The sequence below is a fragment of the Ambystoma mexicanum genome, chromosome 9, assembly GCF_040938575.1.
Source record: "Ambystoma mexicanum isolate Mex_15411 chromosome 9, UKY_AmexF1_1, whole genome shotgun sequence".
NCBI classification, from domain to species: Eukaryota; Metazoa; Chordata; class Amphibia; order Caudata; family Ambystomatidae; genus Ambystoma; species Ambystoma mexicanum.
Window position 1 is genome coordinate 62,875,419 of NC_090931.1, and position 16,024 is coordinate 62,891,442.

Here is a 16,024-nt window from a genome sequence, read left to right on the forward strand (position 1 = left end):
TCTGTGAATCGAACATCCCTTTCCTGTATCAAATATGGAGTAACCACGGCTACCCATAGTAACGTCTCTGTGAATCGAACAGCCCTTTCCTGCTTTAAATATGGAGTAAATCAGGATTACTCATAGTAACTTCTCCATGAATCAAACAGCCCTCTCGTGGTTCAAATATGGAGTAAACCAGGGTTACCCATAGTAACTTCTCTGTGAATCGAACAGCCCTCTCCTGCTTTAAATATGGAGTAAGCCAATGTTACTCATAGTAACTTCTCTGTGAATCGAACAGCCCTCTCATGGTTTAAATATGGAGTAAACTAGGGTTACCCCTAGTAACGTCTCTGTGAATCGACATCTCAGCGTCTATCAAATTCATTATTCTTTCGGTTTCCTGAATGTTTTGGGTTCATCCAGACCAATATAGAATAACATTATGGGTGAATTGTGATGAACATGAGACACAGCATTCTTCCCAGTAGGAAGTACAGTGGTTGGGATGATATTTGGGTTGCTGTTTTCAATATGTATTTGGTGTAGCCTCTTGAGAAAGAATTGCTGCCCAGACGTTCCGTCGATCATAACGTGGGACCTGTTGCACTGCTTGGTTTCAGAAACCAGGATGTGGGCAGGAGGGTGGTGCTCGAGAGGGTACAGGGTGAAACAGCAGTCACAGAGCGGCCCGGGATCATGACACACCCAGTACAAACGAAGTCCACCAAGAGGGCCGGTCATGAATGGGTGTTCCCGAGCTGTACGGCCTGGGTCTTCACATGCTGAAGGAAAGGGCAGAATCCAGATGCAAGGCGAACAGGCAGTTTTGGGTCAAAATGACTTGAATTGTTACAAGAGCTTATTTGGTTACTAAGCAATTTTTAGTTTGTGAGCAGGTGTAACACAGGGCAGGGCTGTCATGCAGTGATGTGGAAGGAGATGATGAACTGTGCAAGGTACCATAGCGAGAACGTTTAGCGGGGCCAGTTGAGTGCACTGAGCCAGCATTCTAGATATCTGTGGGGGGGATAGAGGTCTGGGGCATTCTAGATATCTGTGAGAGGGATAGAGGTCTGGGACATTCTAGATATCTGTGGGAGGGATAGAGGTCTGGGGCATTCTAGATATCTGTGAGAGGGATAGAGGTCTGGGGCAGAGGTCTGGGGAGTTCTAGATATCTGTGAGAGGGATAGAGGTCTGGGGCAGAGGTCTGGGGAATTCTAGATATCTGTGAGATGGATAGAGGTCTGGGACATTCTAGATATCTGTGAGAGGGATAGAGGTCTGGGTAATTCTAGATATCCGTGAGAGGCATAGAGGTATGGGGCATTCTAGATATCTGTGAGAGGGATAGAGGTCTGGGGCATTTTATATATCTGTGAGAGGGATAGAGGTCTGGGGCATTCTAGATATCTGTGAGAGGGATAGAGGTCTGGGACATTCTAGATATCTGTGAGAGGGATAGAGGTCTGGGACATTCTAGATATCTGTGAGAGGGATAGAGGTCTGGGGCAGAGGTCTGGGTAATTCTAGATATCTGTGAGAGGCATAGAGGTATGGGGCATTCTAGATATCTGTGAGAGGGATAGAGGTCTGGGGCATTCTATATATCTGTGAGAGGGATAGAGGTCTGGGACATTCTAGATATCTGTGAGAAGGATAGAGGTCTGGGGCAGAGGTCTGGGTAATTCTAGATATCTGTGAGAGGCATAGAGGTATGGGGCATTCTAGATATCTGTGAGAGGGATATAGGTCTGGGGCATTCTATATATCTGTGAGAGGGATAGAGGTCTGGGGCATTCTAGATACCTGTGAGAGGGATAGAGGTCTGGGGAGTTCTAGATATCTGTGAGAGGGATAGAGGACTGGGCGGAGGTCTGGGACATTCTATATATCTGTGAGAGGGATAGAGGTCTGGGGCATTCTAGATACCTGTGAGAGGGATAGAGGTCTGGGGAGTTCTAGATATCTGTGAGAGGGGTAGAGGACTGGGCGGAGGTCTGGGACATTCTATATATCTGTGAGAGGGATAGAGGTCTGGAGAGTTCTAGATATCTGTGAGAGGGATAGAGGACTGGGCGGAGGTCTGGGGAATTCTAGATATCTGTGAGAGGGATAGAGGTATGGGACATTCTATATATCTGTGAGAGGGATAGAGGTCTGGGACATTCTATATATCTGTGAGAGGGATAGAGGTCTGGGACATTCTATATATCTGTGAGAGGGATAGAGGTCTGGGCAGAGGTCTGGGGAATTCTAGATATCTGTGAGAGGCATAGAGGTATGGGGCATTCTAGATATCTGTGAGAGGGATAGAGGTCTGGGGAGTTCTAGATATCTGTGAGAGGGATAGAGGACTGGGCGGAGGTCTGGGGAATTCTAGATATCTGTGAGAGGGATAGAGGTCTGGGACATTCTATATATCTGTGAGGGGGATAGAGGTCTGGGGCAGAGGTCTGGGGAATTCTAGATATCTGTGAGAGGCATAGAGGTATGGGGCATTCTAGATATCTGTGAGAGGGATAGAGGTCTGGGACATTCTATATATCTGTGAGAGGGATAGAGGTCTGGGGCAGAGGTCTGGGGAATTCTAGATATCTGTGAGAGGCATAGAGGTATGGGGCATTCTAGATATCTGTGAGAGGGATAGAGGTCTGGGGAGTTCTAGATATCTGTGAGAGGGATAGAGGTCTGGGGCGGAGGTCTGGGGAATTCTAGATATCTGTGAGAGGGATAGAGGTATGGGGCATTCTAGATATCTGTGAGAGGGAAAGAGGACTGGGGAATCCTAGATATCTGTGAGAGGGATAGATATATGGGGCATTCTTTATATCTGTGAGAGGGAAAGTGGACTGGGGAATTCTAGATATCTGTGAGAGGGATAGAGATATGGGGCATTCTAGATATCTGTGAGAGGGATAGAGGTCTGGGGCATTCTAGATATCTGTGAGAGGGTTAGAGGTCTGGGGCATTCTAGATATCTGTGAGAGGGCTAGAGGTCTGGGGCATTCTAGATATCTGTGAGAGGGATAGAGGTATGGGGCATTCTAGATATCTGTGAGAGGGATAGAGGTCTGGGGCATTCTAGGCATCTGTGAGAGGGTTAGAGGTCTGGGGCATTCTAGATATCTGTGAGAGGGATAGAGGTCTGGGGCATTCTATATATCTGTGAGAGGCAAAGCAGTCTGGCATAGAGGTCTGGGGCATTCTAGATATCTGTGAGAGGGATAGAGGTCTGGGCATTCTAGATGTCTGTGAGAGAGATAGAAGTCTGGGGCATTCTAGATATCAGTGAGAGGGATAGGGTTTGGGGGTTCAGACAGTGATACGAATGGTGGTCTTCAAGGTTGTTCAGAGATATTGGATTGGTTAGTGAGGAGTCAAGGAGGATAAAGTTGCAGTATTTCACTTTACTGAAGGTTACGGTGGCAATTTAGAAGGCCCTTTTTGGCATAATTTAAGCAAACTTCCTAATTACATAGAGGACTGGAAATTGATCGAAGGACATGAGCTCTTAATAAAGGTGTTAAAAAAGAAGAGAGTGTTAAATACTGCGTAGCTTGCAATTAATTTCATATGCTTTGGGAGCACCGCATTTTCTTTCAATATCTGTCATGCATGTTACAGTATGTGAATCACTCTGATATGAACAGCTTCGTCAGGCTGGATCTATATGTGTGTTTTTACTTGAGAAGTGATCATCACAGGCAAGTAAATGGCAGTAAATGACCCAATCAACCATATGTTATGTTATGTTATGTCATTTTTCTTATACCGCGCCAAAGCCCGTAGGCATCCAGGCGCCGAGAGACAGATACAGTGACAGAAAGATACCTGCAGGAGTTCATACTAATTGAAAAGGTGCGTTGTTTCCAGAACGCAAGAAGGTCCTTTGTCTTACGCAGAGGTGCAGGCAGAGCATTCCATGCCTTGGCTCCTTGGGTGTGAAAGGCTGTGCCGAGCCCACGAGATCGTTTCACCCGGTGCTGTATTAGTAAGAAATCTTCAGCTGACCTAAGATTTCTTTTGGGCTGGTAGATGCTGACAACGCCCTTCAGATAAGCTGGTGCATTCCCAAAGATGCGTTTATGGCAGATATTTAGCAGTTTAAACTGAATTCTGGCTTCCACAGGAAACCAATGTAGTTTGTTTCTAGCTGTGGTAGTAGGTTCTGAACGTTTCATCTGAAAGATGGCGCACATGACTTTATTCTGTATTTTTTGTAGTTGTTGGATATCAGCTTTGCTTGCCCCACCTAAGAGTGCATTACAGTAATCCACACGTGGCAGTATGACGGCTTTCACAAGTTTGGTACGATTATCGACTGAAACAAGTGGAGCGACCTGCCTAAGCACTTTGAGATGATAGTGCTCATAGTGATGGCTGTGACATGGGCATCACAATCAAGGCTATTCTCCATAAATGTACCCAAAGTTTTAACTTTCTGCACAACTTTGATATAGCTGCCGTCTATCCTGAAGCCTGAATACTCTTGGCCCAGCTTAGTTTGCGCCTAACGGGGGCCAAGTAGCATTAGTTCAGTCTTTGAGGCATTCCGGCAGAGCCAATTTGTGGACATCCACTGCTTTATCAATTTGTACACCATATCCACTATGCGTTGGTCGGCATCATGTTCGCCAGTGATATCGAGAACCAGCTGAAAATCATCAGTGTAGTTGCAAAAAAGGGCCTGAAAGAGTTCTAATTTGCCGCAGAGAGGGAGAATATAAATGTTAAACAATAGTGGGCAAAGACATGCTCCCTGGGGTACTCCACAGGTTATAAATTGTGATTTACAGGCACTATCCCCCTAGTGCACCTGTGACCGTCTACCCTCCAAGAATGATCTCAACCAGGCTATGGCATTGACAGAGAAGCCCCAACAGTCTGCATCCTCTCAAGTAGATTTTTGTGATCAAGCAAGTCGGAAGCTGCTGATAAGTCCAACAGCATCAGAAGCCCCGACTTACTTTCTTCTAATTTAGAGAGCATGAATACAGACCATAGAGAACCATAGTACAGACCTACTAGCGCCCCGGATGAGTGGTCGCGAGATAGGTACACACTCCCTGTGATGGGGACAACGAAAAAAAGGTGACCAACCTCTGAGTACTTTTCTAGAGGGCCGCAAACCAACTGGGTGTTTCCTCTCTACAATTTAAATATTTGACCCATTTTATCCCTTTTATGGACTTCCTTTTTATTTTGTACACTTTTTTTAATTGACATTTTATAATGCATTCAAGTACTCATTATACAATCTAAATGGAGGTAGCCTTTTGTCGACAGAACCTAATTCATTTGGTAATTCATGGAGGAAGAATTCATCTTTTGGGGGTCAAAGGATCAAGAAGTTGAATGCATATGTCTTCTTTAGAAAGCATAGGATTTCCTGCACTGGCCTCCCCCTATGACTCATATGCTGGTTGCCCTCACTCAGGCAAGCCAACAGTTGCCTCACCACAAACGTCTTACAGCCCCTGTCCCACCACCTTTCCTCGGGTTTATGGCCAGTAGTCAAGGCACGGCCTTGTATTTTTGTTTATAATGCAGAATTAAAGGAAATCATGTAAATAAAGCAAACATATTCATAATTGGAGCGAAATTCCAAGATACATACGTTTTACTGATTTGTGGTAAATTCATATATTTAAAATAATAAGTACAAAAATGGATATGTGAAAATTATACAAAATTGTTGTTGAGGGAAATGATGGGGGGGGGCAACAGTGCTCTGGCATCATTGGGTATGGTGCACGCCACAAGAAATGATTAAATAAAAACAAAACATACCAAACAAAATGTAAGAAGTCCATGTTCTCAAAGTGCTAGGTTGTGGATTGGCCAATATGATTTGCCGGTGCATAATTCAAGCGCAGCCGGAATCCAACGGTTTTGGCTCGAGTGCACTATACCTTTCTCGGGAGGATAGCTCTGGGGCAACGTGCTCGCCTTGGAAGCAAGATGACACGGAGCACCACAAGTTCAATCCCCGGGTCCACGCTTAGAAACCTCTGGGTATTAAGCGCCTTATAAATAACCTATCATATCATACCTTCTTCACAGTTATACCAACAATGAAAGCCTCTGTGTCTTTGTTCCACTGGCATGCGGGTACCCTGGCCGTGTGGGCCTCACCCATCAGATTTCATTTGATTTTGCTAAAAGACTTTGAAATGATATAGTTCAAATTATTGTTGGATTTTAATCTATTCCTGGAGCCAGATTAAAGAAGCTTTGGCCAAGTGCAAAGTTGGACAGTATTAGCACTCGGGCAAGGTTTGCCCTATTTTAAAAAGCACTGGGACATATTAGAAATCTATTGCACCGTGAAGCATACAGTTTGGCATGGTATAAGTACTAGGGTGAAAATTGCCACGGCCAAAAAACATAAATTTTCACTGCATTATTTCAACTGGGCAAAGTTTGCCCAAGTGCTAATACGGAATGGTATCAGCACTATGGCAAACTTTGCCCTGGTGAAAAAACACATTGAAAATGTATCTTTTTTGCATTATGGTAATTTTTGCCCTGGTGCTTATACCATGCCAAACTGTATGCTTCATGGTGCTATAGTTTTCAACTGTGTCCCAGTGTTTTGAAAATTAGGGCACACTTTGCCCTAGTGCTAATACTGTGCAACTTTGCACTTGCACTGGTGCAATGTTTCTGTAATCCGGCTCCTGGTGTGTCCTCCAGGTCAAAGGTTGTGTGATGGTCCTCTGTGTGAATTCTTGTCAAGTGGCAATACTTGCACCGATGTAATCTAGAGGTCGAAGAGCACTGATGTCACTTGTATATCTGTTCTGTAGTTACCTCTGAAAAGCGCTCTATTATGCATCTGTAATGATGTACACCTCAATGAAGCGCTTTGTTGCTTCTCGAAGCTAGGTCCAAGACTAAGAAGAAGAAGACGGGAAGAAGAAGAAGGGAAGAGAAGAAGGAGAAGAAGAATGGAAGAAGAGAAGAAGGGAAGACGATGAGGAGGAAGAAGAAGATGAGGAAGAAGAATGGAAGAGAAGAAGAAGAAGAAGAAGAAGAAGAAGAAGAAGAAGAAGAAAAAGGGAAGAGAAGAAGATGAATAATAAGAAGGGAAGAAGACGAAGGGAAGGAGAAGAGGAAGAAGAAGAAGGGAAAAGAAGGAGAAGAATGGAAGAGAAGAAGAAAAAGAAGGGAAGAAGAACTGAAGCAAAAGAAGAAGAAGGGAAGAAGAAGGGAAGCAGAAGAAGTAGAAGAAGAAGAAGAAGAAGAAGAAGAAGAAGAAGAAGGAAAGAGAAGAAGCAGGGAAGAAGGGAATAAGATGAGGAAGAAGAAGAGGAAGACTAGGATGAAGAAGGGAAGAGAAGAAGAAGAAGAAGAAAAAGGGGAGAGAAGAAGATGAATAATGAGAAGGGAAGAAGATGAAGGGAAGGAGAAGCAGAAGAAGAAGAAGAAGTAGAAGAAGAAGAAGAATGGAAGAGAAGAAGAAAAAGAAGGGAAGAAGAAGGGAAGAAGGGAAAAAGATGAGGAAGAAGAAGAGGAAGACGAGGATGAAGAAGGGAAGAGATGAAGAAGAAAGGAAGAGAAGAAGAAGAAAAAGGGAAGAAGAAGAATGGAAGAGAAGACAAAGATAAAGGGAAGACGAAGAAGAAGAAGGGAAGAAGAAAAGGGAAGAAGAAGAAGAAGACGAAGAAGAAGAAGAAGAAGACGAAGAAGAATGAGAAGAATGAGAAGAAGAAGAAGGAGGAGAAGAAGAAGACGAAGAAGAAGAAGAAGAAGAAGAAGAAGAAGAAGAAGAAGGAGGAGAAGAAGAAGAAGAAGACGAAGAAGAATGAGAAGACGAAGAAGAAGAAGAGGAAGAAGAAGAAAAGGGAAGAAGAAGAAGAAGGAGGAGAAGAAGAAGAAGAGGAAGAAGAGGAAGAAGAAGAAAAGGGAAGAAGAAGAAGAAGGAGGAGAAGAAGAATGAGAAGAAGAATGAGAAGAAGAAGAAGAAGGGAAGAAGAAAAGGGAAGAAGAAGAAGAAGGAGGAGAAGAAGAAGCAGAATGAGAAGAAGAATGAGAAGAAGATGAAGAAGAATGAGAAGAAGAAGAAGAAGAAGAAGAAGAAGAAGAAGAATAAGAAGAAGAAGAAGAAGAAGAAGAAGAAGAAGAAGAAGAAGAAGAAGAGGAAGAAGAAGAAAAGGGAAGAAGAAGAAGAAGAAGAGGAAGAAGAAGAAAAGGGAAGAAGAAGAAGGAGGAGAAGAAGAAGAAGAATGAGAAGAAGAATGAGAAGAAGAAGAAGGGATGAAGAAAAGGGAAGAAGCACAAGAAGGAGGAGAAGAAGAAGAATGAGAAGAAGAATGAGAAGAAGAAGAAGAAGAAGAAGAAGAAGAAGAAGAAGAAGAAGAAGGAGAAGAAGGTGGAGGAGGAGCAGAAGAAGACAAAGAAGAAAGAGGAAGAAGAATAAGAGGAAGAAAAGAAGGAGAAGAAGAAAAAAGAAAAAGAAGAAGAAGAAGAAGAAGAAGAAGAAGAAGAATAAGAGGAAGAAAAGAAGGAGAAGAAGAAAAAGAAGGAGGAGAAGAAGAAAAGAAGAAGAAGAAGAAGGAGGAGAAGAAGAAGAAGAAGAAGAAGAAGAAGAAGAAGAAGAAGAAGAAGAAGAAGAAGAAGAAGAAGAAGAAGAAGAAGGAGAAGAAGAAGAAGAAGAAGAAGAAGACGAAGAAAAATGAGAAGAAGAATGAGAAGAAGAAGAAGAAGAATGAGAAGGAGAAGAAGAAGAAGAAGAAGAAGAAGACGAAGAAGAATGAGAAGAAGAAGGAGGAGAAGAGAGCTAGCCTTAAGATGGTAGTAGAATGAAACTATTGAAAGTGGTTTGGCTGGTGCATTGGGCACCCGGCTCTCTGCATCATCCTCAATGCTGATAGGAGGATTCTCCCTCATGCGGGATAAGGCCACTCCCTCACAAATCCAGGTCAACATGGCGGCATGCAAGAGTTGCTTGAACATTGGGAGAGGGTAGGTGGAAACGGGATAGGATGGTCAGATCACTCCCTCTGCATGTGCACGAGCGGGGGATCCAGGAGTGACAGTTATGGAAACTCCAACAAGCAACTCACACCATTAGGAGACTTCTGAGATTTACCAAAAGGAAACTCCAGATTAAAGAATGTCACCTGATGCTGACTTCTCCCTGATCCATGTATGAATAACGCGGCAGATCTACAGGCGGCACTGTTATAACATGTCTAACCTTCAGAAGATCACCCTAACCGTTTCATGTTTTTTTCAAATGAACAATTATAAACTTGAGGTAAACACATGGTGAATAATTTGTCAATACTTGTCATGTTTCTTATTTTTGACTTTATTAAGCAACTATCTTGAAGTATTCAGGAATGTGCGATTTCAACAGATCCAATAAAAGCTTGTGATGTGGGCGTATATCACCCCAATATAAGCCTGTGATGTGGGCATATATCACCCCAATATAAGCCTGTGATGTGGGCGTATATCACCCCAATATAATCTTGTGATGTGGGCGTATATCACCCCAATATATGCATGTGATGTGGGCGTATATCACCCCAATATAATCTTGTGATGTGGGCGTATATCACCCCAATATAAGCCAGTGATGTGGGCGTATATCACCCCAATATAAGCCTGTGATGTGGGCGTATATCACCCCAATATAATCTTGTGATGTGGGCGTATATCACCCCAATATAAGCCTGTGATGTGGGCGTATATCACCCCAATATAAGCTTGTGATGTGGGCGTATATCACCCCAATATAAGCCTGTGATGTGGGCGTATATCACCCCAATATAAGCTTGTGATGTGGGCGTATATCACCCCAATATAAGCCTGTGATGTGGGCGTATATCACCCCAATATAAGCCTGTGATGTGGGCGTATATCACCCCAATATAAGCTTGTGATGTGGGCGTATATCACCCCAATATAAGCCTTTGATGTGGGCGTATATCACCCCAATATAATCTTGTGATGTGGGCGTATATCACCCCAATATAAACCTGTGATGTGGGCGTATATCACCCCAATATAAGCTTGTGATGTGGGCGTATATCACCCCAATATAAGCCTGTGATGTGGGCGTATATCACCCCAATATAAGCTTGTGATGTGGGCGTATATCACCCCAATATAAGCCTGTGATGTGGGCATATATCACCCCAATATAAGCCGGTGATGTGGGTGTATATCACCCCAATATAAGCCTGTGATGTGGGCGTATATCACCCCAATATAAGCTTGTGATGTGGGCGTATATCACCCCAATATAAGCCTGTGATGTGGGCGTATATCACCCCAATATAAGCCTGTGATGTGGGCGTATATCACCCCAATATAAACCTGTGATGTGGGCGTATATCACCTCAATATAAGCTTGTGATGTGGGCGTATATCACCCCAATATAAGCCTGTGATGTGGGCGTATATCACCCCAATATAAGTTTGTGATGTGGGCGTATATCACCCCAATATAAACCTGTGATGTGGGCGTATATCACCCCAATATAAGCTTGTGATGTGGGTGTATATCACCCCAATATAAGCCTGTGATGTGGGCGTATATCACCCGGTACGCGGGTGGTTAAAGCAACGCGGGCACGGATCCCGCTGTTGGAGGTGTAAGAAAGAAGTGGGCTTGTACAAGCACATCTGTGGGTGGGGTGGTGGCTTGGTTAAGTCATTTTGAGACAGGACACTGGGGGTGCTGTTAGAGTTGACTGGGGTTGGGGTCCAACTGACGGTGAAACATTGCCTCTTGGGACTATGTCCGAGGAAGAAAGGTGGGCGTAATAAGATGCTTGATAAGGCGCTGTCGTTAGGGTGAACAGACGTCCTGGTTTTCCAGGGACAGTCCGGGGAAATCCCCCTCTGTCCCGGGAGTTTTCCATTTTACAAACCCTTTCTGGGGTTTGCATGGTTTGGTGGCTACAGTCCCGGTTTTTGCCCAGACCCGAATTTGAAATCCCCAAATCGGTCCCAGCGCGACTCTTCCTGCGTGGATAGGGGCGTGAAATGCTTTTCACACCCCCATTTCCTCCCACTTCCCCTCCCCGCACTCTCCTCCAACGAGAGGATTGTGCCTGTGAGCACATCCCCGCCCCCTTCACGCCCTCAGCAGGCCAGCGACATAGAAGTAGGACTACAGTCTTATTTATATTTACTTGAGTCCTACTTCTATGTCTATGACCTGTCCCGGTTTAAAAGAAATAATCTGGTCACCGTCTATCCACTGATTGGCTGTACCTAGGTGAGTGGAGGCTGAACTGGGTGTGGCCAATACCAGGGGTACCACTGCGGATAGTGCTGAACGATACAGTGTCTGGCACGAAATCTGGAACGTGACCTCGGACTTCAGACCACTCTAGACTGCATGCCAATTGGTCGAAGGCTGGATGGTTGTTGGAAGGCTGTTTTGTTGCGTGGGTGTGAGGGCTTGAGGAAAACATGGGAGGGTGGGCTCTGAGACAGTGGGTGTGCCGCCAGTGGCCTGTGAGTATAGGGCTTTTGCCAGTGGTCGGACAGGGGCACGGACTGTGATGGACAATTGAACAGAGGCAGGTTGGGTTGGTGTGCAGTGATGTGAGCATGGGGAATTGGTGCAGCGGGACACCTGGATGGATGGGTGGTTGGTCCCGGGGTTTGCCTCCTTGGGGTTGAAAGTGTTATACAATAACAGGATAGCGATTGTTTCTGTGGAACATGACAAAGGTGCATATTGTTGTGTTGCACGTCTTGCACTTTTCTTCGTGTGCTTTCTGAATGAGACCTCACGTGCTTGATAGTGTAAGCAGGCTTTGGTCTTAACGTGATGGCCAGCGCTATAGGCCCGCACTCTGGGCCCACATGCCTGCCTGTCAAGAAGAGATGCCCAGTTATTCAGCACAGGTTGCACAACCCTAGTCAGTTTCAGGAAAACAAGCCCCAAGTCCAGCCAGTCAACAAACCTTCAAGACATGTCATTCAATCGAAGGCATGAGTGATGTTCCCCAGAGAACTAGCACAATAAATAGTAGAACAACAAAATCAACAGTTTAAGAAACTCCCCGCTCTCTGGTAAGAAAGCATATAATGGAAATTATATTTAAAACCCCTGCGAAAATGCCCATTTTGATCAGGAATAACCTTATAAACGGAATACACTTCCGATTCCAGCCGCTGGGTTGCCAGATAATGCCAGTCTGTCTTGCTGGTTGAGTCCTACATTTGCACCAATCTGACCAAGAAGGCATGGGAACAATTCCAATGTTTTGCTTTACTTGCATTATTTCCATACATGTGCATATTAGTCTCGAAAGTGTGTCAATAAAAATAGACTAAGACAATTATGTTGTTGAAATGAACACAACTCCTCCACCTCCAACCCCAAAAAAGAATAGAAACATAACATAGCGTCAAGCCCCCCCTGTGCCCCAATTCCCCCAGTGTGCTCCCATGGACGTGAAGCCATCCTTGTGGATATGATTATAGGGAGATGGGCATGAAGACGTCTGGAGCGGTGCTGGGGGGGCATTTAAGACCATCGGGGGTTGGGGTCAGACTCATACAGCTTTCTTATATGGTCATGGCACAGTTCTCTTAGCAGGCCACCACATGCCCGTCAAACGTTGAGACACTCTCAAACGGCCTCCATGTCTGGCAAGGGACTGAGCGAAACTGAACATGTGCTCATGCCAAGAGCTGTACAGCCAGGGGTCATTTCACTCGATACAATCATTCCAGAAGACTAGGACTTGACGTACTTGGGTTTGGGAAAGTTGAAAGATCTCATGAAGGGTTAAAAAGACAGAAACCGTTATGATCAGACCCAGAAGCAAAATGATTGAGTGTCCCCATGATGGGTCCTTTACTCGACTAATAAAATGTTATTGGTTAGTAGAGAAGTGGAGATCCTTATTAAGGCTAGAAACTGGGTCATATATCTTCTAAGTGGCGAATTCAGAAGAAGAGGAAAGAAATGATAGGACCAGTATGGGAGACTGGACACAGAACACAATGACAGCCTAAGGCACTGAAGCCTCAAAACCAAAAGAAAATAGGAGGGTGATCTTTTGAAGAGCCTCTTAGGCGTACCTCGGTCCACGTCACCCGTGCTGGTACTTTGGGAGTGAGCACCTGGTCTAGGGATAGCCGCTTGGAAACCTGAACCCTGAGATCATTGGCACAGCACTGGAGCACATAATTGCAAGAATGTTGCTTGTCAAACTTTGTAATATCAGAACTGAAAGGAATGGGCTGGGACCGTCGGGATAATATCAGGGACGGGACATGTCTGGCGGCATTGCTGGAAAAGTGGTGAACATTGTTTTTAGAAAGGCAAATCAATGAAGGGACCCAACTTTTAGGAGACGTGTGAAGAGTAAAATGCTAACTTATCCCGGATCTGGAACCACACATGACTCTAATTGAAGAAGCGGGCATGTGGCAATGGGCCACCAAACTGCGATTTCAACAGCTGCCCTGAAAAGAAGGTTTGTAAGATGAGCAGCAGGTATGCCTGGGGATTTCATCCTTAAAAGGGAGAAGAAGACAGGGAGAGCACTGCACACACATCTTGTATTACACTTTCTAGAGGAAAAGCAGGATCAACTAATTGAAGCCTGTTCGGGAAGTGCTCACATTTGTAAGGTCCCATGTCCCATGTGGCCACTTTGGCAACATATGAGAGCCACTTGGGTGCTGTGAAAAGGCGTAGGGAGCTTTTGTCGTGCGAGAATCCATCAAATTCGATTTCAACAAATTCTTTTGATCGATTTTTTGCCCCAAATATATGTGAGTGGTGGGTTTAGGAAAATGACTAATGTGGGGGGGGGGGGGGGTACCGGAGCTGGCTGTGGGGGTCTCCCCCGGATATAAAAATTGACCAAAAGAAGAAAAAGAAATTAATGAAAACGGATTTGATGGATTGTTTTGGACCAAATGACATAGAACGCTCTGGAAATACAGTGAAAGTGCCGTAAAGATTGGAAATCATCAGAAATCACCAAAGATGAATTCGAGTTTTTCTGTCTCAGCAGCAGATTGTGAAAAGCCATAACATAGTGTACTGAGGATGTCTATTTACGAAACGGATGATATGTTAAAAATAAATATTATAGTCATAGCCTTTGATCATGTTTGAAGTCCATTTGTTGATATCTTTGATAAAAGTATACATGCATTTAAAGTGTGTGCTTTACATACAGGTATAATTTAATTAGATGCCTTTACCTGTGTACCAGGGCCGAGTACATGTCGGCTGGTTTTTACAACTTCTCTGCCACGTATTGAAGAGACTTTCCAATAATGGAGTTGAAAGCCCTTGAGAATATTGCATTGCACCACTCATCGTCTCCCTTGAGGAGTGGGAGTCAGAGCAATTTTGCATATTTGTGGACTGGATGCAGAATGATCCGGATATGCACGTGTTACGTCATGCATTCTGTGCAGTGTATCAGCCCGGGGCACAGGAACAAAGAAAGGAAAAATGTTGATGAAAGAGAAGGGAGTGGGCGGCCATACTCAGTGAATCTTGGAGGAGGGGGGGCATCCTTTTGTGTTGGTTTTCACCTTTGGTAGACGAGGGAATGCAGTAATGTTTCAGTAATGGAAAGCACAGGGAGTGCAAGCGAGACGACACGAAAGAAGATGGCTGAGTGTCCCCTTGGTGGGTCCTTTACTCGACTTGCCAAGGCAGTTGGTAGGTAGCCATGCCCTGTTTACACAGGGGATAAGATTGGCACTGACTTTTTGACACTTGTCTTAATTAATCAACAGCCAGGAACTAACATGCATAGCTCTGCTTCCCACCTGCACTCTGTGGGTGTTCTATGTGCTAGGTCGCCAAAACATTCCAAAGTGGCGAAGTTAACCAATGGGCGCGCACATCTGCCGAAGATTGTCTCACCTGCCTTCCAGCTGTGGCAAGATTAGGCAAGTGAAACCTGCTCAGTTGTGGAAAGAAAAGTAACAGAGCAAGCTTGGATTTATGAAATAGAACATCTTTTGGCAGCATCTCAAGGCCAGGGGGCATAATGAGGTAAGCTTTTGTTAATGCGAGCAAATTAAGTTATATAAATATCCACCGTTTTCCCAGGAACACATCTGGATTCCGGACCCTGACACATCACTTACTGACATAAATCATGGTCTGGGCGATGAAGCGGATGAGATGAAGCTGTCTGCTGCACTTTCCAGCCGCACCTCTCACAATGGTACTCACCGAGCCCGAGCCACAGTGGCGCCGTGCCACAAGATTCTGCAAGCGCGCTGCTTGCCACGCACTGAGGCCCTCCATCTCTGCATGTTATGTTATGTTATTGGGATTAATACCATGCAGTGCTCTGGAAATGAGAAAGCGAGACGGTGGGTGAGGTTATTGGCGAGCGAGGGGAAATGCAAAATTGCTTGGCTGTTGTGTTGATGCACACAAAGTCGAAGATTCCTGAGGTCTGCATGTGGGCCTTTTAGGAGAGGTTGTCTGTTGAGAACATAGAGGCGTTTGTGTGCAGATGGGAGTCTTGTGGGGCCCCGGCGCTAGCATGCACTGGTCAGGACTGTGACATGTAAGTTGAGTGTAGCGCGTTTGAGAGTAGAGCAAGAGCATGTTAGTGGGGGGGGGAACAGTGGGCCACTCAGCACTTCCAGCCGGTGTGGTCATGGCACCATCGCAGTAGGGGCGCTGCTTAGGCAACGTCTCAATAGCAGTGCCCTTTGGGTAAGACACTTGAGAGCTACGTTGGAAGGTGCTGGCATCTCAGACTGTGAGCACTGTGCAAGACAGTGGGTGAGAAGGGCCCTAGAGGGGCGCTCATTGCAGGCACTGTATTGAGGGCAGGGTCTGTGCACGGTCTCTGGAAACAAATCAGCAGGCCACGAGGTCAAGCTGCCATACTCTGGAGCCAGTCACGCAAAGTACAGTGGGCATCAGAGACAAAAAGACTCGGGGAACAAATTACAGTGGGCTCAAGCGGGCAAAAACGTTATGAGATATCAAAATAGAAAGTGGCAAACTAATATTACAACCTACCCAGCCTCGCTATCAGTTCTTAGCGCTGTCACTCATGCATGG

General features: G+C 45.1%; 1 protein-coding gene across 1 annotated transcript in view; it reads right to left on the minus strand.

Annotated features, from left to right (window-relative positions):
• BARX2 (BARX homeobox 2) overlaps window positions 1–16,024 on the minus strand; it is a 108,764-nt gene that overhangs the window by 24,935 nt on the left and 67,805 nt on the right. The window lies entirely within an intron of this gene.